At 50.3% G+C, this 25,094-nt stretch overlaps 2 protein-coding genes across 3 annotated transcripts in view; both read left to right on the forward strand.

Annotated features, from left to right (window-relative positions):
• MYO1D (myosin ID) overlaps positions 1 to 25,094 on the forward strand; it is a 184,163-nt gene that overhangs the window by 140,119 nt on the left and 18,950 nt on the right. The window lies entirely within an intron of this gene.
• Positions 12,549 to 25,094, forward strand: part of GPATCH8 (G-patch domain containing 8) — a 152,358-nt gene continuing 139,812 nt past the window's right edge. For both annotated transcript variants that reach the window (XM_069877103.1, XM_069877104.1), the window contains exon 1: positions 12,549 to 12,555. The gene's annotated coding sequence lies outside the window, so the exon portion shown is untranslated. The remainder of the gene's footprint in view (positions 12,556 to 25,094) is intronic.

Below are 25,094 nucleotides of genomic sequence, written 5' to 3' on the forward strand. Positions count from 1 at the left end.
ATAAAACTAGGTTGCCTAAGGATTGGGTCCTTTTCTTCTAAATATCAGCACTGTTGGCGCAACAGCTGATCCCTCCTCTCTCTGCTAATCCTGCAGGGCCAGAGATAATTTTCACTTAGTCTTCTTCCTCTCCATCAGACCTGGGGACAGAGCGGGGACAGACAGATGGACAGGCAAGCACGACTGTACCCACAAAGGTCACCAGGCTGAAATGCACCTTGTTTTTCAAAAGTCAAAATTGTGTTTCCTCTTTCACTTCTAAACCACACAAATGTCAAACGTCTGCAGATGGGAATTTGGGAAGGAAAAGGTTCCATACACAACAGCCTTTTGGGTTTGTACCAAGAGCTTATTTTTAACCATAAACTTTCAGGGGAAGTTCTTGACTTTCCTCTGCACTTACCAAAGCTCAGCTTCCCTCAGCCCTCCGTGCAAATCTCTGCTACAAAGCCCTGTGTCCAGTCGGAGCCTCTGCCAGCCTCGCTGCAGCTGCCTGTGTGTGCTCTGCAACCCACTGGACCCTCACCCTGCCTGGAGCAACCTCGTGGTGAATCTCCAGGGGTCAAACCGAATTCCTGTCTGTTAGGTCTTGGTTGCTGCATGATTTTCCATGTCGATCGAACAGAGCATCACTCACAGTGCTCTTATCTCCGTGTCTCTGAGCAGTAATCTGACCTGACCCGGGGACATGGGCATCCAGGCTGGGATTTGAAATGATTCAGCAGGTAGAAATGTCAGGGGAGGTGGAGGGTTGAAGCTTTGTGGAGTGGAAGGGACTTGCTGTGAAAGGGACAGCATCCAGCTCTCTGAAGGCTTTGTGCCCTTTATTTATGCTAACAACTGTCTTGAACGTCACATTTCACTCCCCTGTGCCAAAAAAAGCTGTGCCAGTACAGCTGTGTCTGTATAAAATGTGGTTTTTCAGCACCACCTCAGTCTCTTTGTGCATCTTCCCACCCTTTTGCTGACAGCTACTCCTGGGAAGGTTTGTATTTAGTCTGAGCCTTGCTGAACCGAATGCCTCCATGGGGTTTGCACAGGCTTAGCTAAATAGGTTTAATTAAACCGGAGTTCCTCTGTGTCTAGACAGGCTGTGAATGCAGGTGGGTTCCATTGTGGAGCCGGTGCGGGAAGGAGCTCCAGCCGTAGCTTTGCTGGGGATGACGCCCTCGCCCTGTCTCATTTGAGGCGTGTCGATGCTGCTGAAAGAGGGCTAATGGGCTTTGTTTTGTTGTTTCATCTGAAGCGCTGTCATCTTTCTTGTTTCGTTTCCAACAGGCTCAGAACTGCTTTTTCAAGGTACTTGCCCAGCTGGAATATCCCTAAATATGCATAAAGTCCCAAGTCACGTATTCACAGGCTCCCCTAAGCAAAGCGCACTGGAATGTTTAAACAGGGGCTGTATAAATTTTTAAACAGAGGTAACAAGGCAAGAAAGAGGTGGTGGGTGATGAAATGAGGGTGAGGAAAGAAGCAAATGAGATCCCTGATGTGTAGCTGCCCTTTCTCCAGCTTCTGAGGCATCCTCGCTGCTAATGAGTTTGATTGCAGCTTCGGCTGTGTCAGCTGAAACGCCTTTTGCTGGCCGGTGCCAGCGGGTGTTGGCGCTGTTGATGACTTGGAAGGGACGGGGTTGTTTGCCGAGCACAGGTACGCACATGTGATTATGCACAGCGCTGGCTGCTGCTTTCTCTAGGTCATGAATATCAAAGAGCGAAATAAAGAGGTATTTTCTGCCGAGTATGAAATGCCCTGGCACCCGTGAGACAGTGGCCGAGCGTCGTATCAAATGAGCCGCAACCAGCCGTCACCCTGCGACCTGGTAGGAGTCACACCAAGTGACACTTGCCTATCTTGGACGTGAAGGCTAATGTCTGGTTCCACCTCTTTTCCTAAGATGCAGGATGGTTTTATCATCAACTTGGGTTCCTGTCCATCTGTGTAACCCGATTTGTATGAGGTGTGCACAAAGACAACATTATAGGAGGGATCGTGCCTGGCCGTGGCTTGCAGAGATGCTCTGCAATACGGAGCAGTAGGGCTATTCCTTAAATCACTCAGAAAACACTTTCAAAAGGTGTGTTGTTCTCTTACCCTTATTGTAGGTAACGATACAGAATATCAATAAATCCTCAAATAAAACTCACAAGCTCTTATCTAAGGAAATGGGAGGGGAGGCAAAGGAAAGAGCCTGGAGTGCAGGGTTCATGCAAGGTCCCCCATGTCGGCCGACTAACGCGGGGCCAGCGCTCCTGATGTTTTGCTTCACTCACCCTCGTGCAAGCTGGGCGATTCCAGCATCATCCACTCATGTCACCCGAGACTCTTTTCCCTTTGGGCATCCCTGGGAGGTTGGTTGCCAGCGCTGCGTTATTGCGTCTCCAGCTTGGGTTCAAAGGAATTGGGTTAATGAGCATGAAGCAGCGAGCAGAGAGTCAGCCATCACATTATATTGGTGCTTGTTTGCTACCTCCTGAATTTCCCACTTCATCCCTCTTTGATCCGTGTGATGCAAGCAATTAAATACAGCAGTGATAAGCATCATAAAAACTACGGTGACCTTATAAGCTAAATTTAGCCCTTTTCTTTCGGATAGCGTCGTCTTCACATGAGGCTGGATACTGAATGAGGAGGTGGGGAAGGGAGGAGACCCAGAATTAGTGGAAGACCTTTTATCTGGGGGAACAAAATGGATTTGGAGAGAGGCTGTAATATAAATCCTCGGGTGCTTCAGCAGGCTTGGAGAAGCATCAGCAGCACAGGCTGTCGGAGGAGCAGTGGCTTGGGAAAGCTGCTGGGAAGGACAGCTACATCAGAAGTAATTCTAATTGACGGCTTCGCCTTTCACACTAACGAACAAGATCCTGAGTTCACACAAGATTCTGCTTTTGTCTAGAGAGCAAGATCAGGGAAGTGGAATGGGAGCCCCACTGGTGGACAACTAAGGGCAAGAAAAGGAGCTTCTCTCAACTGCTGCTGTTGTATCATGCGGATGATGCAAAGGCCTCTGGAATAGAAAGGGGATGCTCTCTCCATCTGTTGCTGCAATAACACACGCAGTCATACAGACCTGACCCAGGATCAATCTTTGACAGGCTGGGAGAGTTGGGCTTGTTCAGCCTGAAGAAGAGAAGGGTCCGAGGAGGCCTTAGAGCGACCTTCCAGTACCTGAAAGGGGCTACAGGAAAGATGGGGAGAGACTGTTTACAGAGGCTTGGAGTGATAAGACTAGGGGCAATGGCTTTAAACTGGAGAGGGGCAGAGTTAGACTAGACGTAAGGAAGAATTTCTTTATGATGAGGGTGGGGAGGCCCTGGAATATGTTGCCCAGAGCAGTGGTGGCTGCTCCATCCCTGGAGGGTTTCAAGGCCAGGTTGGATGGGGCTTGGAGACCCTGATCCAGTGGGAGGTGGGTGGGACTGGATGGGCTTTAAGGTCCCTTCCAATCCAAACTATTCTGTGATTCAATGATTTGCTTTTAAGGGGCTTAAACAGCCATTTGAAGAGCGTCCTCTACCAGGAACGGGGAGAGAGGCACAAATACATCAGGGAGTTTCAGGCCAGCAGCCAGCAGCCTCCTCCTCCAGCTCCCTGCCCTGCAGCGTTTCAGCCCAGGCTGTCAGCGATCCCGCTGGCCCCGCAGTGGGCAGCGAGGCTGAGCCCAGAGCCCTTCGGCAGCCAGGGAGCCGAGCCTGCCTGCCAGCCTGAGCCGCGCTGCCTTTGCTGGCAGCCTGCCTCTCAGCTCCTGCGCTTGGCTCTGGAAAGGCTTTCGCCAGCCCAGGGAAAGCAGGGTGTTAAAGCTCTGCTGTGACAGATATTAAAATCCACTTCTAAGAGAAATATCTGCCCAGCTTCTGGAGGAGTGTGTTCACCTCGAGCCGCTGACACCATCCACATCCTGTGTTGGGGTTTGTTCAAGAGAGCAGCTGAGCTCGAGAGAGCAGGAATTAGAGGTCGAGGTCTGACCGACAGCAAGAGTTACGATGGAAGGCATCTTAATTGTGACTGCTGAGTTAGTTATTATTTTCTAGCATCATTAAAAATATTAAGGGAGCTTGCAGAGCCGAGCACATCCTGTAACTGTGTGTGCTGGGGAAATGTATTTTTGCAGAGAAAGGCTGCTCTGTTCTGCTGTGACTCAGGCGCGGGGACTGAGAGCACAAATAGAAATGAGGCAGCGGAGAGGATGTTTCCTCAGCAAGGAAGGTGGCAGAGGGGGCGTGCGGCAGCTTCATATCCTTGCACGTTACAGTAGGCAGTTTTTAGCTTATGCAAATGTTTCACTTCCTCCTCATATGACAGTGGTAACTTCAGCGATCCCGGTGCCGGAGATGATCCTGTCATCAGCCCTCCTGGTCAACAAGATGCTAGCATTCACTGCTGTTATTAATGCTATTAATAATCTTCACTGGCAAGGATCTTTATCTGTAAAATGGCTTAATATTAGTTGCATCTTGCGTTTGTAAGGGGCTGGTTATCTGTGCCTGCAGATGGGATTTGCTCTTCATATTTTGCATTGAATCATCTTTTGCAGCCTTGACTCAGCTCAGTGTGCAGAGGCTGAGCTGCGCAGGGCTGGGTGGGAGCCGCTGCCTGTCCTGCCTGCAGCCTGACCTCAAAGCCCAGCCAGTTCCAACCCGCCTGCGCTGGGCAGGGACACCTCCCGCTGGATCAGGCTGCCCAACCCCATCCAACCTGGCCATGAACCCCTCCAGGGATGGGGCAGCCACGGCTTCCCTGGGCAACCTGGGCGAGAGCCTCCCCACTGTCAGCGTCTCCCCATGGTCTGTCTGTCCTGCCTGTGGGCTGCCTATCCTGCCCACAGTCTGTCTGTCCTGCCCACAATCTCCCCGTCTCCTGGTTTAACAAGGCCAAACGCTGGGTCCTGCACTTGGGGAACAACAACCCTGAGCAGCTCCAGACTAGGAGAAGTCTGTCTAGAAAGCTGCCTGGAGGAGAAGGACCTGGGGATGTTGGTTGGCAGCGACTGAACATGAGCCAGCAGTGGCCCAGGTGGCCAAGAAGGCCAATGGCATCTTGGCTTGGATCAGAAACGGTGTGACCAGCAGGACCAGGGAGGTTATTCTCCCTCTGTACTCAGCCCTGGTGAGACCGCTCCTCGAATCCTGGGGTCAGTTCTGGGCCCCTCACCACAAGAAGGATGTTGGGGCTCTGGAGCGAGTCCAGAGAAGAGCAACGAAGCTGGTGAGGGGGCTGGAGAACAAGAGGAGCATCTGAGAGAGCTGGGGGTGTTTAGCCTGGAGAAGAGGAGGCTGAGGGGAGACCTCATTGCTCTCTCCAACTCCCTGAAAGGAGGTTGTGGAGAGGAGGGAGCTGGGCTCTTCTCCCAAGTGACAGGGGAGGTTCAGGCTGGACGTTAGGAAAAAATTTTTCACAGAAAGGGTCATTGGTCACTGGAACAGGCTGCCCAGGGAGGGGGTTGAGTCACCTTCCCTGGAGGTGTTTAAGGGACGGGTGGATGAGGTGCTGAGGGACATGGTTTAGTGTTTGATAGGAGTGGTTGGACATGATGATCCAGCGGGTCTTTTCCAACCTGCTGATTCCGTGATTCTGTGAATCTGCCCGTCCTGCCCACGATCTGCCCGTCCTGCCTGCTTGCTTCTCCCTGACTCCATCTCCATTTTAGCCCAAGCACCACAGCATTTTTCCCTCCTGCCTGGCCCCAGGGATGTGTTTGTATGGCCAGTGCATCCCCCTGCAGTCCTCGCTGCGCTCAGTTTAATTTAGACGAGTGGGAATTAAGGCTCCCTGAAGTGTAAACACAAATTCAAGCTGCGGTTTGGGTTTTTTTAATGTCTCGGCATTGCCAACCATTTTAATCAGCTTCATTAACTCTGCAAACACAGGGCTTCACTCCCTGCCCGTGAAATCTCAGAAAGGACTATTTCTCCCCAGACCGCCCAGTGCTGCCATCACCCAGGAGGGGAGCAGCCCCTGGCATCGCCCCCCTGGTGCCATGGGGAGAGGGGGTGAGGGCAAGGAAAAGCATTGCCTTGGAAAGATCTCCTTGCCAGAGCATCCTTTGTTTCAGCCTTTCTAGGAAAGAGCTGGAGCAGAGCCAGCGGGGAAGGGCTGGGAAGGGGTACGGGGCTGGGCTTGGAGGTGTGTGTGGGAGCAAAGGGAAGGGGGTCATGGAGATCCCTTGTGCGCTGGCGCTGGATTGAGGTGACAACACTTAGGGGGCCAGGCAGGTTCCCTGAGCGGGGGACGGTTGCCATGGCTACGGCAGCAGCATCTCTGCCACTCACTGTCACACCACCTTGGTGATTTAATGAGTTCATTACCAAATCCTAAAAAGAATAATAATTACAGTGGTGAAATGACTTGGCAGTGGGGCTCACGGAGCCCCCAGGCGCTGTGGCCCCTGTCTCCGTGCCGGAGCTGCACTTGGGTTTCCCAGGATGAGGTGGAAGAGGGCGGTGAGGTACCCGCCTGCATCCACAGGGACTGGCAGGGAGGGCATCTCTTTTTCTTATTTTTAACACTCAGGACGGCGTGCCAAAACCCTCAGCATGAAAATCACCCTGTGCTCTGCAAACTCCCCCTCACTGCAGCAGCTGCAGTGACTGATGGAGGCTCTTCAGAAATGGGGAAACCGCCCCAGAAAGCCTATTTTTCACAAGTACCATGAATTTGATGGATTCACAGTGTGTGATTTAGCGAAAGTCATCTCATTCTCAAACCAGAGCCAGGCTTTAGCCGGGGCTGTAACTCTGCAGCGCTGTAGGATGTGATGATGAGACCCGGGAGAGACCTTGGAGCAGCTTCCAGTACTGAAAAGGGGTCCAGGAAAGCCAGGGAGAGGCTTTCTACAAGGGCCTGGAGGGATAGGATGAGGGAAACGGCTTTAAATTGGAAGGGGGAAGATTTAGATTAGACATTAGGAAGAAATGCTTCTTGATGAGGGTGAGGAGGCACTGGCCCAGGTTGCCCAGAGCAGTGGTGGCTGCCCCATCCCTGGAGGGGTTCAAGGCCAGGTTGGATGGGGCTTGGAGCAACCGGATCCAGTGGGAGGTGTCCCTGCCCACGGACTTTGAGGACCCTTCCAACCCAAACCATTCCATGATTCTATGTGTATGGAGTCATTTCCATCCTGATCCTTACCATGGGGTTAAAGTGTCCTTTCCAATCACTCTAATAGATCTCTCTCTTCCCCTGTTGTGATATTTTTGATCCCTTACTGGCCGGAGCAAGAAGAGAGGAGATAAACCCATTTCTACATATTTAAAGGTTACATTTTTATAGACAGCTGCATGTTTTAACACAGAGAGACAATAACGCTATCTGGTTAAAAATAAGCAAACTCCTCCGCCTTGGTTATGCGGCAATTACAGAAAAAACTACATCTCAGGAGCACTCAGCTGGGATTTCAAAGTGAAATGGAAATTGAGTTCTGTTTGTCTGGTTCGACAAGATTTATTGAGAGCTTTCATTATGCGGCAGGTTCAAGAAAACCTCTCTCCGGAGCACACATACAATTTAGAAAATGAAAGCCTGGAACAGTTTATTATTAGAAGGTGGGTTGGGTTCTGCTACGCAAACACACATCATCTTGTGCATCTTGTGCATCTGAGATGGTTTTTACTGGAGCTATTAAACTCCTGGCGTAGAAACCTGTTATTAAAACAGTGATTTAGGCTAAGATGGGATAAATACTTTGAAGTCTGTTTAGTGGACTTGTTTCACTTCAGAATTCAGTCTCAGGCCTAAGACTAAAAAGAACTCACTTCACAAGTTTTCTCTTCCATATACCAGCGTCTCGAATACTGGGGAGTTGTGGGGACAGGTCCCTGCAGGGTGGTGAGGTGCCAGCCCTGCCCACAGCCCAGCAGAGTCCTGACATCCCATAGCAGCGGGAGCAGCAAGTTGTGATATCAGAGTGTTTCTCTTTTTGGCTTGTGTTATAAGCTTCGAGGTGGGAACGTTTTCCTTCTTGCATTGTTTCTGTTGCATCTCACTCTGTGTAATATTCTCATTGTGGAGATGCAGAGCATCCTCTGCCTTCCCTCGTGTTACATCTCCACGTAAAGTCTCACTCAAGAAATAAATGTGCACTCTGTGTCCACATTTGTGATAGAATCATAGAATCACAGGATGGTTTGGGTTGTAAGGGGCGTCAAAACCCATCCAGTTCCACTCCCTGCCATGGGCAGGGGCATCTACCACTGAATCTGGTTGCTCCAAGCCCCATCCAGCCTGGCCTGGAACACCTCCAGGGAGGGGGCAGCCACCACTGCTCTGGGCAACCTGGGCCAGGGTCTCCCCACCCTCACAGGAAAACATTTCTCCCGAAAATCTCATCTCAATCTCCCCTCTTGCAGCTGAAAACCGTTCCCTCTTGTCCTGTCCTTGTGTGGAAAGTGCTCCAGCCCTCAGATCATCTCTGTGGCCTCCTCTGGAGTCACTCCAGCACATCCATGTCCTTCCTGTGCTGAGGACTCCAGAGCTGAATGCAGAGCTCCTGGTGGGATCTCACCAGAGTGAAGTAGAGGGTGAGGATCCCTTCCCTTGTGCTGCTGGTCCCACTGCTTTGGATGCAGCCCAGGACCCAGCTGCACGTTGCCAGCTCATCTTGAACTGCTCATCCACCAGCACCCCAAGTCCTCTTCAGGGCTGCTCTCAATCCATACTTGTGTTCAGCTAATATGTCTACCAAGGGGGAATTGCGGCTCAGATATAAACTGAAATCTATTTCCGTACAGTCCATACCATGATTTTATTGTCCTGGTGTTTTTTTAACGCCTGTTCGTGTTACATCTCTGCATTTTTGCCACATTTGCTGACAGATACTCCTGTGCTCCTCAGGCCTGGTGAAATACTGTGGTTTTCCTAAGTGATTTGCTCCATCCCTGCAATTAATTTAGCGTGTTTGACTTGACCTGTGAGTAGAACTACGTGCTGAGATGAAAGCAGGCAGCATGTTTGTCAGAAGAGAAGTGATGCACACGAGGATGCATCATCCTTCCTCTCCAAAACACTTGCCGTTGCGAGTCTGAGCACGCCATGTGCGGTGTGGTGAGACACAGGACAGGTACTGCTGGTCAGACTGGGCTGCTTAAATAAGTAGCCGCAGTAGCCTTTCAGGTAGGCCAGTGCCAGGAACATCTCGTGGTAGAAGGTGCTTCCGCGGCAAAGTTCCCTGCGCTGCCTGATGTTTTGCCAGATTCTCCTTTTGATTCTTCCCCTCCTCTTTCAGACAGTTCTCAAGTTATCCTCCATCGCTTTGATGTTTCTGCGTTACTGTCCTGCCTAGCTTTGAATTGTTTTCCCAGAGGCAGATGTTGGTAGGAGCACACCCGAGTTCTCTGGCTGGTTTGGAGCATCCTTCCTGCTGTGGCTCTGGACACGTCCGTCTCCTGTCAGCACACGTTACGGCAGCGCAGGATGAGCTATCGAGGCTTACTTGGCACCTGAAGAACAATAGGGGTCACCTTGTTGTGTTTCAGAGCAAAGCAACGCCTTGAGCAACGCCCCAACATGAAGGTTTTGAGAAATCAGTGCCCAAATCTGTTCAGTCGCCTGCCAGGGTCTGGTTTGAGTAGAGCAGCGCTTAAGAACAGGCACTAGATTGTTTTAGCTTGGGTATTTAGGCATTTACTTACTGATATCTTGCCTGAATATGTAAAAATGATTGAATGTCCTTTTCTTGATGCAAACTGAAGGTCACCTGGTCAAAACAGGATCCTGAACTTCCCAAAGGATTTCTCTTTACACAACCATTCTGTAATTCTATGAAAGAGCTGCAAGAATGATTTAGGATGCACAAAACCAAACTATGGTTAGCACTTGGTAAGGTCAATCTATTGGCATATAGAAGACTGGTCTCAGGGTTGGGTTGATTACTATCAATGAATACTCAACAAAGACATTTCGCCCTGCATGTGCAATATTTGGTGCAATTTCTTTAGTGCCACGGTAGAAACTTTGACCCAAAGTCTTGAAATTAGAGGAGTAGGCTTGGTCGTGTCTGGAATGAGACATTCTTGTTTTGTTTGTCAGTCTTCCACCAGCTGGTCTAGCTGTCTGACCCAGGTGCTGTCCAGGCACAGGGAATGCCAGACAGTCCTGAACTGCTGATGATCTTGATCTCCCTGCATGACCCCGGGGCAAAACTTCCAAAGGTTCTCTGCAGGTTGCTTAGATAATATCTACCTGCTGGTGTGTGGAGAGATGGTGACAAAGGGAAGGTTCTTTGAAGTTTTCTGGAGTTGGTCTGCCTCTGGAGCAGCCCCAGGGCAGGAGAGGGGAGGCTGCACACTGGGAAGCCTCTGGTGGTGTGGGTTCCAGGACACCACCACTCCAGGCCTCCAGCAGTATGTGTATTTGTCGTGTTTGTGGCTCCCTGGCTTTCTGTCCTGATAATCCTCTGTGATGACCTTGGCAATCGGTGCTCTCCTTTCAGTTGAAGAGCCTTCTTCCTTTGACGGCAATTAACTGCAGTTCCCAGAGTTACTGAGCATTTACAAAGGTCTTAGGAGGAGCCACCTTCTTCTAGGTTCTCCACCACCACTTCTCCACAAAGAACTTCGTGTGGAGAGATAAAACATGCAAAATCCCCCCCTGTTCTCTGGGCTGGGCTGCCGTCACCTATTTTTAAGAGATCAGTCAGAAACACGGGATTCGCTCTGCAAATATCATGTATCCAACACCCATGATGGAGATCTGGGAAAGGTTTATTCATCTGAATTTGGACTGGAGTCCAAATTTGGCCCGATCAGTTCTCTGATGATCCACATTCTTGATAGGAAAGAATATTGTGGGGAAGAAAACGGAAAGAATATTGTAGGGAAGAAAACAGATAGTATGGGCAGGACAAGCAGAGCGATGCTGGTATTGCTTACACGAGCACTGTAGTCCCCAACAATGAGGGTTCTGTGCCATCTGCTGCTGCGCACAAAGAGGAGCCCTGGCCCGGACGATGACAATAAACTGGCTGCTCATCGCCCAGGAACAGCAAATCTCCTGTGAAAAGAGGATTTGCCAGCATCCGGGTACCAAAAGTCTCCACACCCCTTTAAGTGACAACATCCTTATTAGCAAATATTTATTAATCTGCTCTTTAGCAAATCCGTAGTGTTCCAAGGTCTGTGCGGTGCTGGCGCTCTGCCTCAAACGCCTTTTGTCACTTGGTCAGGGCTGGCAAGAGAACCAAGCACATACCCAGTGTGGAAAGGCAGCGATGACTTGGCTGCGATACTGGGTTGGAAGTTCAGGCACCTGGCAGTGCCGGGTGGGATGGGGCCAGGAGAGAGCGTTGGCTTGCAGGACAGAGGAGAGCGCTGTCTGGGATAAAACCCAGTGATGCTGCGCTTCAAAACATCCCCCTGGTTTGACAATCCGAGGGCTGGGGCACCTCCTGTACGTGGACGGGCTGAGAGAGTTGGGGTTGTTCAGCCTGGAGAAGACAAGGCTCCAGGGAGACCTTAGAGCAGCTTCCAGTGCTGAAAGGGGCTGCAGGAAAGCTGGGGAGGGGCTCTTGATCAGGGCAGGCAGGAACAAGATGAGGGGAATGGTTTTCAGCTGCAAGGGGGTGAGATTAAGATGAGATCTTAGGAAGAAATGTTTTGCTGTGAGGGTGGGGAGGCCCTGGCCCAGGTTGCCCAGAGCAGTGGTGGCTGCCCCATCCCTGGAGGGATTCAAGGCCAGGTTGGATGGTGTTTGGAGAACCAGATCTAGTGGGAGATGGAACTGGATGGGGGTGGAACTGGATGGGCTTTGAGATCCCTTCCAACCCAAACTGTTCTGTGATTCTATGATTTGCCTTCAGAAATAGAGCTGGTGGAGAAGAGCTATCACTACAGGAGAGGCAGGAGCATAGGGTAGAAGCAGGAAAGTGATGGAGCATCATGTTGTCTTTGGAGGATAGGGAGAAAATTGTCCTTTGTTTTTTCTCTGGCCTGGTGTGAATGGTTTCAAGTGAGCTGAGGGTGAGCAAGTTTCTCCATGCTGGTGTCCATCAGCTGAGCCAACGCTCATCAGAATGGTGGGGTGGAGGACACAGGGTGGCAGCCCCATGGTGTGCCTGTCCCCTGCCCCATCACTCCTCCCCCTGCACCCTGCCCATCCTCGCCCTCCTCCCCACGTTCCTACCACTCTCCTAGCTTTTTCCCACCTACTGCTCCTTTCCCGTGCTGTCCAGAACCACGCTGGTTCCTTATTTTAAAGAACATCTTCCCCTGAGTGAGGTGCTGGGCTTGCCTGGAGCAGGCGTGGAAGCCGAGTCGGCATCAGAGCCGTGCAGGGGCACTTGCTTGTCTTTGTTCCTGGTTTCATTTTGACTAGATATAGAAGCTCCTCGAACTAAATCAAGATGCTGGTAAACCACAGGGCCAGCTCCGCTTTGTCACTTTTCAAAATAGGTTTTGGCTACGAGCTTGGTGCTGGGGTTAAGCAGCTCCAGCAGCTCTCGAAGCAGCAGCGGCGAGCGTGACCTGCCTGCTCGCACCTTCCCGCAGCCGCTGTCTGGCCGGGGCTCTTGTCACCCTAGGAAGGTGAATTTGACCCCTGGGTGCCGCATCTTCGCAGCACCGAGGAGTTTTCCAGCAATTCAGGAGGAACGAGGTGGAGCAGCAAAATTTTACTAATGCCCAGGAAAGCGTAGAACACATCTGTGGGAGCAGCAGCAAAGCAGAGGGTTGAGCATCCATCCTGGTACCACAGGCAGGGGTTGTGGTGAGTGTGAGGCAGCGTGAGGCTCTCCTGGACTCAGGTACAGAGCATTCCCTTAATTCCAGAGCATTTCTTGCAAAGCAGGTGGCTAGAAATGGTGCAAATAAAAAGTTGCCAGAGAGCAAGCACTGCGCCCTCTCTCTCCGTAGCCAGAGGAAGCACTGGGCCATCCATCACCAGTGCTACTTATTACTGGGCATTTTATTAACAAGAAACCCATTTATGACTTGAAAACGCTTATTCATGAAATCTGTTTACACTTAAGATTATATAAGGAGGCACACGCCGTATCGCCTTCATATTATCAAAACCCGATGACTCATTAAATGTAACCAGAGCCAGTGCTGAACCAGCACGTGCTTTGTTAAAGCTTCTGAATTTCCAACGTGCTCTTTCCCTGCTGTGTTTATGCCCCCAGTTTTCAAGTCTGGGCATCCAAGTGCTAATTTAATTTCTCCTGTCTACTGACACAAGGGCAGATGGGCTGGAATAGTCTGCTTAGGGGGTTAAAAGCCAAATTTGACCTAAAAACATTGAAGTGTGTTGGACAATGGACTCAATTTATCGAGGCATTTTGGCCCAGGTAATTGGATTTAACCTTGAGAGAATGTACTGCTTATTTTGCACTTTTTCTGTTTTCCAAAGTAAAATCAGAAAGGTTAAAAGAACAAGAGAAGGTGGGATTTCAGCTGCATTTATTTGAGCTTTCCTGGAGCCCTTTTCAGTACTGGAAGCTGCTCTAAGGTCTCCCTGCAGCCTTCTCTTCTCTAGGCTGAACAACCCCAACCCTCTCAGCCTGTCCTGATACAGGAGGAGTTCCAGCCCTCGGATCATCTCCGTGGCCTCCTCTGGAGCTGCTCCAACATATCCATGTCCTTCCTGTGCTGAGGACTCCACACTGGACACATGGCTCCAGATTGGGTCTCACCAGAGCAGAGCAGAGGGGCAGAATCCCCTCCCTCACCCTGCGGGTCCCACTGCTTTGGATGCAGCCCAGGACACCGTTGGCTTTCATAAGTTTCTTAATTTTTAAGCCCTTTCAGGTGCTGCAGAGTTAAGGAATTGTGCTGTAAGCTTATTGTCAAAGGGGCTTTCTCCATCCTTATAACATAAACCCACAGCATTTTAGTTTTGGTTTAGTAAACCAGTAGAAAACAGCAGTAAATCTCCGTGGCAAATTGGATGCATTATTCTGGATTCTGAGAACAATTGAAATGGAAAATATTGACTGGGCACAGATTTAATTTAGGTTTTAATGATCATTTTTGTATAAGTAGTCTTTAAATCCCTCCTACAAAGCAATCAACACTCCAGAGGTAAAATTCCACCCCTAGGAATTGAGGAGGAGGCAGCTTTAAATAGCGCAGCACCCTCTTCTCTCTTTTGTCTGTGTCCTTGTGCAAGCAGCAGACAGCTCATGCTCTTTGTTTTTCATCTCCTTTGGATCCTGCAGATGAGGAGAGGAGATAAAAGCATAAAATAAAGGAAGGAGTCTCCCCGGTAGCAATGAGCCCTGAGGCTAGAGTTTCAGAGACAGGAGATGCTAGCAATTCCATCTTCCTCCAGCCTTGGAGCTGAAGGCGCTGCCCTCAGGTTTGAAACCAGTTGGTTGTCCCTTCTAGACAAGAGCTGCGTCCTCCTTTGGTGACGTTCAGGAGGTGCTCAGGGCACCAGCACATCCCTGGCTCTGGAGAGCACAGCAGTGGCTGCCTGGGCAGGGAGCAAAGCCAGGGGTTGTTCAGCCCGGAGAAGAGAAGGCTCCCAGGAGACCATCTAGTGGCCTTCCAGGACCTGAAGGGGCTCCAGGAAACCTGGGGAGGGACTTTTTACAAGGGCATGGAGTGATAGGATGAAGGGGAATGGCTTTAAATTGGAAGAGGGAAGATTTAAACTAGACATAAGGAAGAAATTCTTCCTGATGAGGGTGGGAAGCCCTAGCCCAGAGCAGTGGTGGCTGCCCCATCCCTGGAGGGGTTCAAGGCCAGGTTGGATGGGGCTTGGAGCCCCTGATCCAGTGGGAGTTGTCCCTGCCCATGGCAGGAGGGTGGGACTGAATGGACTTTGAGGTCCCTTCCAACCCAAACCATTCTGTGATGCTGTGATTCCCATCTTCCCAATCTGCTTGTTGTTTTGTCACTGATCTGGGGACACAGGAGGTGCTTCCGTTTGCTGTGCCTCCCTCCCTGGTGGCCCAGGGTGTACCTTCCACAGCTTTTCTGTCCCATCCTGGCTCCAACATTTGTGTACGTTGTAGGATGCTGATGTCCAGCACTCCAGTGTCTGGAAGCCTCTAGGAAATCTTAAAGTCATCATGATTATGACCAACTTCTCCGTGTTCTTAAAGGCTGTGAAGTGACAGCTAATAGAGAACAATTCCTTTTCATGAGGTGTCCTCTTCTGGTGCTCTCAGCCAGGCTGGCCATAGCCGTTCAGGGGTGGCTAGTGCTGAGCAGCCTCCCGGAGCCATCAGCTATAACAAGATGTGCTGCCTGCTCCCAGAATTCGATCCCATTTTCGTGTTGGCCTCACTTGGGATCAGGGCTTGGAGCTGGTGACCTCAGCGATCCCCTCACACCTGGAGGTGTGACCAGGTTGGATGGGGCTTTGATCCACCTGATCCAGTGGAAGATGTCCCTGCCCATGGCAGGGGCAATGCGGTGGGCTTTAAGGTGCCTTCCAACCCAAACCATCTCATGATTCTGTGATTCTTCAGCTTCCAGTTCTGGAAGAGCTAACAGCACAAGACTGAGGTGGTCTCCAGTAGGAGCAGACCTTGGCAAGCATCCTTTGCTTTTTGGGTCAGCCAGGAGCTGGGAGCACAGGCAGGGGACAACGAGCACCTTAAATGTCGGGTGAGCAGCTCAGTCCTGTTGCTAACAGCACTTCTGGACAGCTGAACAGGATTGATGGGCTGCAGGAGCTGCTTCTCCTCCAGAGCTGGAAAAAGAACCTGGAGCCAGTGAGTGAAAAAAGCTGGAGAGGCATCGTGGGCTTTCTTGCTGCCCTGAGAGAGCAGAGTAGCACCGACAGGTACCAGCAGGATTGTGCTGTTGAGGGTTTCAGCATCATCACAAGTTCTGAATCACCACAGGGTTTTTCCTTCCTGCTCTGACCTTTGCTAAAATGGGATTTTTTTGGAGAATCCCTTTTAAAATTGTCATTCTGCTCATGGCCAGAGTGCAGCCCAGTACTTACCCTTTGGCTTTTCCTTGCCAAATACACCTGGGAAGCAGAAAACAGGTTGAGATAAAGTCAGAAACAGTGTCAAGTGTTACTATCACGTATCTCTAGTGCTCCCCCCATAAAGAAACATTCCCAAAGGGTGTAATTCTTGGGAGATGAGATCCAGCTGGCTGCAGAGTCTGTGGCCTTGCAAGTCTATATGTGGCTGGGTTTGGGTTGTGGTTTCCTCTGCAAAAGAGGACGCGGAGCAGCTGGGTGCCAGCAGAGAGGAGACAGAGCGCTCAGCTTCCCCCAGTTAAAGTGGCTGCAGCTCTACTTCTCCTCTCAGAACCCAACTGGGAACACTTGGTCGGCAAGGCAGGCTGAGGATTCGCAGCAGACTGTGAGGGAGCACGTAAAGATGGTTCTTGCTGTAATAGGCAGAGCACAAGGATACTTTCAGCAGTGAAAATAACAACTAATGGGCCAACACAAACTAACTGCATCCTTACTGCCCTTCCGAGGTTCTGTCAAGCAGCAGTGGGACCCAAGTGGAAGTTGTGGTCCATGTAAAACCCGGCGCTGTGCAGGAGCTTTGGGTGCTCTCCTGTCCCGGGCTGCAGATTAGAGATCGCAGTTAGAGCCGCTCCCCACCAACATCCAATCTGCTGCAGGACTTTGTCAGTCCCAGAAGGAAAACAGCTTCTTTTAAATGTATGGGGGTTTTTGTTTGTTCGTGGCTTTGAACAAATTGTTTTCTTCTCCTGCCGTCTGTTGGTGTGTGTTTTTACAGGGGGCTGGGAGAAAGCTGTGTGCCTGGCTGTCAAAATTGGCTTTGGGGAATAAGTTAAGCAGTAAGTGAACATGTCTTTTCTCAGGGTGTTTTGGTCAAGCATAGGCTGCCCAGGACAGGGGTGGAGTCCCCATCCCTGCAGGGGTTCAAAAACCATGTAGATGTGACACTTGGTGACACTGTTCAGCAGGCACGGTGAGGTTGGGATGACAGTTGGACTGGGTGAGCTGAGAGGGCTTTTCCATCCTCAATGATTCCATGTTTCTGTGATTTCTTCAAGTGTTTTCTATCTTCCATCACACAGGCAAGCAGCGGGAGGGCTTGTATCCAAGGAGATTGCAGAGGGGGCTTTGCCAGAGATGGGAACATGAGCCCTGTCTCTCGTGCTGCCCAGCCCGATTCTATCCAGAATGCCGGAGAAACTTAATACACCTCTTCGGTCTGCTTCGTTAGGCTGTTGTTAACAGCTGTTCTAACGAGCTTTTTACCACTGGGCTTCTACTCGGGTGCCTCTGGAGAATAGTTTGTAAGCCATTGGCCATGCTGTTGCTGGTTCGCTTTGCATGTCAGGCTGTTAATCATCTCCTGTTACCACTTGCTCCTTTATCTCCAGCTGATGTTATCTCCGGAGCAGATCTAGAGTGTTTAGGGTTCAGTTTTACAGTTGGTCTGGGTAAGGGAAAATGTGATAATTAGCCAGTGGTTACCCAAGGAGCAGAGCAAAATCTGCAGGGTAAACCTTTCCTTCCTCTCACCTCACACTTCAAATGCTTAATGCTAATAATTGTGAGTGCTGGCACAAGAATATTGAAGTGCTCGTTACAGCTGAACTGATTTGGTGTCGTGGGACGTTGTGCTGTCAGGCAAGTTAATAGAGCCCTTGCCTGGCATTAGTAGTTCCTTCCACAAGTGAAGGTGCTGGACTGTATCGTGTTTGTAGAACGTCTCAGTCTGGGGAGCTTTCACCCACTCGTGTGCGGAAGACTGCCTTTATTAAGCCCAAGTGAAAAGTTGGTTTGAATTTAAGTAACATATCAAAAAACAGCTTTGAAAGCTGCAGCAATATGTGTGCGCTGATGAGCGCTGGCTGCAGCCTCACCCAGTGGGACCCAAATCATTCCCAGGTAACACTCCCTGGGGTCCTGGGGCTTTGGTCCTGCTCCTGCATTGTAGAATCATGGAATAGTTTGGGTTGGGTTGGACACCTCCCACTAGATTCAGTTGCTCCAAGCCCCATCCAACCTGGCCTTGAGCCCCTCCAGGGATGGGGCAGCCACCACTGCTCTGGGCAACCTGGGCCAGGACCTCACCTCTTCTCCGAGAACTGAAGCTCTCCTCTATCCTTGCAACAGCACACATGGGGCACAGTTTCAGGGAGCTCCGAGATCACATAGGATGTGAAAAATCAGAGCAAAGATTTTACTTTTGAGTACAGATCTGCAGATTAATGAGCTTTAATTGTGCTGACTCTTAGCTGGCAGCAGCTCAGTTCCTCGTGGGAGGGGCAGAGAGAGCAAAGAGTAAGAAGCAGCTCCAATTAGTGACCTAAGTGTTTACTCTAGCTAAGGAGCACTTAATTACCTGTCAGCTGCTTGCTTTCTCCTGGTCACAAGTATTTACACACGTAGCCAGTAATTCCAGCTGTTTCCCTCTTGTGCTACAGGAATTCAGAAATAATTATGTGAAGCAATTTCAAGGTAGCAAGCTCTTCCCTGAATGTAAGTCTCACGGGAAGCTGCATTCACCCAGGAGAGAGTCAAGTGAGCACCATCACCTTTGGGAAGTGCTGCTCCAAAAAGAGTTTTTATCTCCTTTCAGCATCAGGCCCAGGGCACGCTAATAACCTGCCGCAAGCTTGACCTCGCTGCGTGTACGCAGGGCTGCCAAGGCAGCACCTCCCAAAAGCACAGCAGTGGATTTTGAAGCTTCCAGGCCTTTCTCAGGTAGCTTTTCGCAGGCGGGCTCCCTCAGCAGCTCGCTCTGGCTGTCATGCGCCGCTGCGCTGAGCTCGGCAGCAGCAGGTTTGCTCTGACCTCTGTTTCTCAGCAATCTGAATAAGCCTGTTGGCTCCCCGTGACTGTGGCAGGATTTTCGCCCCCAAGAAACTTGTGTGGCTTAAGGAGGACTTTCATTGATCTCAAGGTCAGGCAGACTTTCTTAATCGTCAGTCCTAATCGCTCACACTGCACAGGCCCAGGCAGTTCAGCCAGCGATGCAGAGGACTGCTTAACACCGACCTGTTGGTGTAATACGGGGTCGTTCAGTGCAGCACCAGGATCTGCGCCAAGGCAGACGAGATCAGCAAGGGAATTAGCACTTCACCACCAAGCAATTGCGCCTACACTCATTCCTTTCCATCCTCTAGCTTTTCATAGGATCATAGAATGATTTGTGCTGGAAGGGATCTTAAGGATCATTGAATCATAGAATCATAGAATGGTTTGGGTTGGAAGGGACTTCAAAGGCCATCCAGTTCCAACCCCCTGGGATAGGCAGGGACACCTCCCACTGGATCAGGCTGCCCAAGCCCCATCCAACTTGGCCTTGAACCCCTCCAGGGATGGGGCAGCCACCACTGCTCTGGGCAACCTGGGCCAGGGCCTCCCCACCCTCATGGTGAAGAAATTCCTCCTTATGTCTAGTCTAAATCTGCCCCTCTCCAGTTTATACTCATTGCACCTCATCCTGTCACTCCAGGCCTTTGTGAACAGTCCCTCCCCAGCTCTCTTGTAGCTCCTTCAGGTACTTGAAGGTCACTATAAGGTCTTCCCGAAGCCTTCTCTTCTCCAGGCTGAACAACCCCAACTCTCTCAGCCTGTCCTTGGATGGGAGGTGCTCCAGCCCTCGGATCATCCTTGTAGCCTCCTCTGGACCCGTTCCAGCCTTGTTTCGTGTTGGGTTTTCGGTTTAGTGTACAACACGTTTCCAAGCTCTGTGATCCAGTGAACTTAGACTCCTGTGTTCAGACATGGGGCTGCTGTATCGTTCTGCTGTCGAGTCCTGTTTTCTGGTTGTTGCGTTACAGGATGCCCTGGATGTTGTACGTTCTGCCTGTAAAGCTGTTGGTGCTAGAAAAGAGAAGCTCAGGGGCTGCGAAGGGGAAAAAGCCAGTTTGGACACTGCCAGGCAGGAAGGGAGAGTCATGAGACTCAGATCAGTTTTGCAAAAGGAGTGGGTTTATCTTTACTGAAACTCCCTCATCGGCAAAGAAACATGTCCCTTGCAGAGAAACATCTATGTTACAAAAGTCAAGATCCTGAGATGCTTTGTTTAAACTAGATTGAAGAATATTGGTGAAGGGTTTAGAGGGGGAAGCCATGTGAGGAGCAGCTGAAGTGAAGTCACTTGATCTGTTCAGCCTGGAGAGGAGGAGGCTGAGGGGAGACCTTATAGCAGTTTACTGCTTCCTCACAAGGGGAGGAGGAGGAGCAGGCACTGACTCTGCCCTCTGGACCTGAGGGAATGGGAAGAGAATGCCAGGGGAGGGTTAGGTTGGACATTAGGACAAGGTTCTTCCCCCAGAGAGTGATGGAGCACTGGAACAGCTCCCAGGGAAGCAGTCAGGGTGTTGAGCCTGACAATATTCCAGAAGCCTTTGGCCAATGCCCTGAGCCCCACGGTGTGAATGTTGGGGTTATCCTGTGCAGGGACAGGAGTTGGACTTGATGATCCTTGTGGGTCCCTTCCGGCTCAGGACGTTCCATAGTTCTATGAATATTCCTCATTTGTGGTGTATGCAGAAAGCATTTGAAAGCATTAAGGTGAGTTGAAATAGTGCAAGTTATGCCTTGAGATGAGGGATTCGCTGCCGTTGCGGTGGTGCTACCTTCAGGCTCCACCACCAGCTCACGTGTGGGCATACCCTTCCAGACTAGAGGAATGATTCTCATCCCAGAGATTATTTCACAGTGGTGGCATCTTATCTTGTCCCTGCACCGGCTCTTCAGAAACATCCAGGAAGCCTCTTGAAATGCTGTGATAGCCTTGGAACAAAGAGTTAATCTATTGCTAGGGGAAGCATTTACTTTGCAATTCATTTTTCCCCATTTGCAGCTCAATTTTTCAGTTTATCACAGTGAGCAATGTGAAAGATTTAACTCTGGTAAGCCCAGAGGAGGATGGAAGCTGATTAGAAACTGGGCTGGGGGAAGGTATTTTTTCTCAGCTGCAATGACTGCAGCAAAATAAATTAACACTGAATGCTTGAGCCATAGATATCTGATTTGTTAATGGCTTTAGCTTTGCAGGCGTTTGGTTGATGTAGCAAATTTCTCAGTGCCATGTGTAAATCTGCTGATTTCTCCTAGCACAAGCTCTGAAATAGAGAAGCATCAAATATTGATGATTCTGCCTGCCAGAAGATGGGTTTGATAATGGGAAGCCTGCGCCGTTTGGTACCTCCACATTGCACGACACGGCTCGGGAATTGCACTTATTCATTCTTGCCAGTGATTAGTATCCCTCTTAGGCTGGAAACGTTAGGATATAGGATGCGGTGTCTTAGAATGACTCCAAGCTTGCCTGTCTTTGGAGAAATTCCTCTAGGAGCACTGAACCCTGCGGGTCCCCAGGTCTCCTTTCGTGCGGCCGTGGTGTTGCACGGCAGAATCGTTGCGAAGGAGAGGGCTGAATCCAAAGGCACGGCAGATCCCAGATTGTTTGGTATAAAGGCAACGTTGTTGGAGTCGCTGCCGCGGTGCTGCCAGTAATTACAGTCCTTGGCACCAGTTCCAATCTACATGGAGCAGCAGGTCTGGGGTGGGAGGGGAAGAGGCTCATGTACAGATACGGCATTTGAGTAAAAACTGTCCCCTCCGCCACAAGGAGAGATAGGAAGAAGGATCAATTCTTTTGCAGCTGAGAATACAAACTGTGCCAGACAGTCATTAAAAGCGTTTTACTGTGCCTAGTAATGTGGCTGGGCTCTAAAGCTTGCAAGCAAAGCCTGCTCGCCAACAGCCCTGGTTTTATTCTGGGGAGATGGAGGGACAGGAGCAGGCACCCAGCCCTCTGCTGTCCCGCTTCCTCGCTCCGAATCATCCAAGCACCTTCCCTGGTCCTCACCTCGCCGAAAGCTGGGTGAAGTGTGCCTGAGAGCGTTTAAAAGCCCAGCTCAGAGGGCAGGGATATCGATACAGACTGGGATTTCCGCGGTGAGATCACCCTGCCTGCTGAGCCAGGAGCTGACTGGCAGGCCACAGGGTTTTGCTGTGTTTCCAGGTTGGGGAGGTGATGATCGACATCTGAGTGTGTTTGGCTGTGTCATGTTTACATAGGTGTTGGCCTCCAGCGGAGTCACCTAATGCTCTGAAATGAAAATTATATGTTGTTGCAATGAAAATGCAAATGCTGAGCACAGTGGGAATCAGCCTGACAACGTGCAGTTCCCCTCCAAACTTCTCATTTCTATAAGCAAAAATCTCTTTGTTTATGCACTCGCTTTTCATTCTGTCATTGCCACAAGGCAGAGTATTTTTCACATGATCCAACACTGTTATTTCAGCTATTCCTGCAAATCCAAACTTCTTGAGTTAGGCACAGCAAAAGCAGAAATAGGTCAGGTATTTAAATAAGACATAGTTGTCTCTCTTCACAGCAAGTTGCCTTTTTTCCTGCCTATGTGAGTTGTACTAACGTTACCAGCAAATAAAGACGAGAGAACAAAGGGAAGCAGGAGTGCCAACGTTTTTATTTGGAGCTTGCAGCTTCCAAGCCCTTTTCTTTGCAGAAGTGATACTGAGCCACTCTGGAGCATCTCAGCAAATGCTCCTGAAATAATAAAATCCAAATTGGCTGCCCAGTCTCTCTGGATACACGAGACCCACTTAAAACCCTGCCTGTCAGTTTGCTACCATGTGAAATATTGATTTCCTGGTGTAGCCGAAATCCCAGTTCTAACAAGCATCCTTGCTGCCTGGCAGGGCATCAGGAATCCATAATATTAAGGAAACACAGTGAATGTTTGGTGCTCTTAGGAATCACCTGGCTTGAAATGTCGAGAAACAGGCTGCCTTTCCTCATTACTCGTAGGGGGATATTTTTCAGGTCGGTTCTTTGTTGCAGGCAGCGCGTGTGGCTGACACTGAGCTCCTGGCTGGTCGGCTGTCACTTTGTTTTAGGCTGATCTGGCTGCTCTTGGTCCTTGGAGAGGACAGTGGAAGTCTAGAATTAAATCTTTTTTAATACCTGTGTGATGCTGGGAGGACTTGGGTTCCTGGCTTTTAAGTTGTGTGATGGAAGGAAAATCTTTCTTACAAAATCTGCTGCATTGTTTCAACGAAGCATGGAATTGTTTGGGTCAAAAGGGACCTCAAAGCCCATCCAGTTCCCCCCTTAGCACACTGCAATGATGGCTGTTACAGGATTAGTGTGTTCCTCACTCAAGATCCACTGTCTTTTGCTGCACATTAGAATCGGTTCTGCGAGCCCCTTCTCTAAGGCTTGGACAATAACAAACCTCGTCTTCATGAAAGAGAGAACAAACATTGTAATTCATTGCCCTGGTTGTCAGATAGGGCTCTTCCAGTATGAACATCTACAACCAGCATGGATTACTCCATAATCAAAGAAGCGCAGAATGGTTTGGGTTGGAAGGGACCTCAAAGCTCATCCAGTTCCAACCCTCTGCCATGGGCAAAGACACCTTCCACTGGATCAGGGTGCTCAAAACCTCATCCAACCTGGCCTTGAACCCCTCCCCAGCACCCACAACTTCTCTGTTCTCCCCAGACTTCACGTCTTCAAACCTGTTTCACTCTAATGCTTATCTGTTCAATATCTTTATTAATGACCTGGATGAAAGCAGTGAATGTACCCTTAGCAAGTTCAAAGAGGACACTAAGCTCGGAGGAAGGTGTCGATCTACTTGAGGGTGCCAGCAGTGGCCCAGGTGGCCAAGAAGGCCAATGGCATCTTGGCTTGGATCAGAAACAGCGTGAACCAGCAGGTCCAGGGAGGTTCTTCTCCCTCTGTACTCGGCACTGGTGAGACCGCTCCTCGAATCCTGTGTTCAGTTCTGGGCCCCTCACCACAAGAAGGATGTTGAGGCTCTGGAGCGAGTCCAGAGAAGAGCAACCAAGCTGATGAGGGGGCTGGAGAACAAGAGGAGCATCTGAGAGAGCTGGGGGTGTTTAGCCTGGAGAAGAGGAGGCTGAGGGGAGACCTCATTGCTCTCTGCAACTCCCTGAAAGGAGGTTGTGGAGAGGAGGGAACTGGTCTCTTCTCCCAAGTGACAGGGGACAGGACAAAGGGGAATGGCCTTTAGCTGCACCAAAGGAGGTTCAGAGTGACTATCAGAAAGAAAATTTTCACAGAAAGGGTCATCGGGTACTGGCAGAGGCTGCGCAGGGAGGGGATTGAGTCACCATCCCTGGAGGTGTTTAAAAGACGGGTGGATGAGGTGCTGAGGGACGTGGTTTAGTGGCAGATAAGAATGGTTGGACTTGATGATCTAAGAGGTCTTTTCCAACCTGGTGATTCTATGATTCTATGACCAAACAGGAATGAGTTCCATTGTTCTTGAAATTTGATTAGACCCAAGGTGTGTCACTGGGAGGCCGATGCCGAGGTGATATCAGGACTGGTTCTAGCTGGGGTTTCCCACGTGGACAGGTTTATACATCAGAGATTTTGAGGCAGTAGAAGCAACTTTTCCTACAGCCCTGCACATCCTCTTCTTCCTTCCTGACATTTCTGATATCCCTCACTTCCTCCTTAATTTGTCCATCTTCTAGGTGCCTGCTGCAGTTAGTGCTCATCTCTTTTCTGTGATCTAGGATCTCCTTAGTGACCAACCATCCCCGTCTTTTGGTCATCCTGTGCTGGGAAACGGGGGCCAAATTTCCTCAAGACTTAAAAACCCCGCGTTGCTGGGGAGGTTTGGTGTTGGCGAGGTGCATCAGCGCCTGACGTCCTGCAAACGGGTGTAAACCTGTTCAAACGTCATCCCTAGAACACCCCGTGCCTCTCAGAACCCGCTGACAGCCCACAGGGATGTCAGCAGTCAAAAAGAGAAGTGTTGGGGTCACTCTGGGATGTGGTTTCTTGTTCCTGAGGCCCCGGGTTCTGCTTGGTGATTTCCTCCAGTAGCACCAACCTTGGTGCGATCTGCTCCTGAGCTTTGCTCTGGTCCGCTGAGCATCTCTCATCTTTAAAATCCTTTTTGAAGCCCTGCATCCTTGCTGTGTCTCTTTGGGCTCCTCCCAAAGGTCCTGGATGTGCTCTTGCCACAGGAAATAAGAGGGAAGCAGCAGTTGGTGAAAAAGCTGAAACCTGGATGTGATGATGGAGCAATCGAGAGCTCTGAGTCACTCTGACTTGTTGCTTACTCTTCCCCTTCCTGTCCATCATGCTTTGCCTGATGATTCTCCCCTGCCTTGTTCTGCAGGGTCTGGTACGTGTTTTAAACTGCCCTTGCTTTGGGAGACACCTGGCAGAGGGACGTGTTGGG

The sequence above is a fragment of the Phaenicophaeus curvirostris genome, chromosome 26 (genome assembly GCF_032191515.1).
Source record: "Phaenicophaeus curvirostris isolate KB17595 chromosome 26, BPBGC_Pcur_1.0, whole genome shotgun sequence".
In the NCBI taxonomy this organism is placed as follows: domain Eukaryota; kingdom Metazoa; phylum Chordata; class Aves; order Cuculiformes; family Cuculidae; genus Phaenicophaeus; species Phaenicophaeus curvirostris.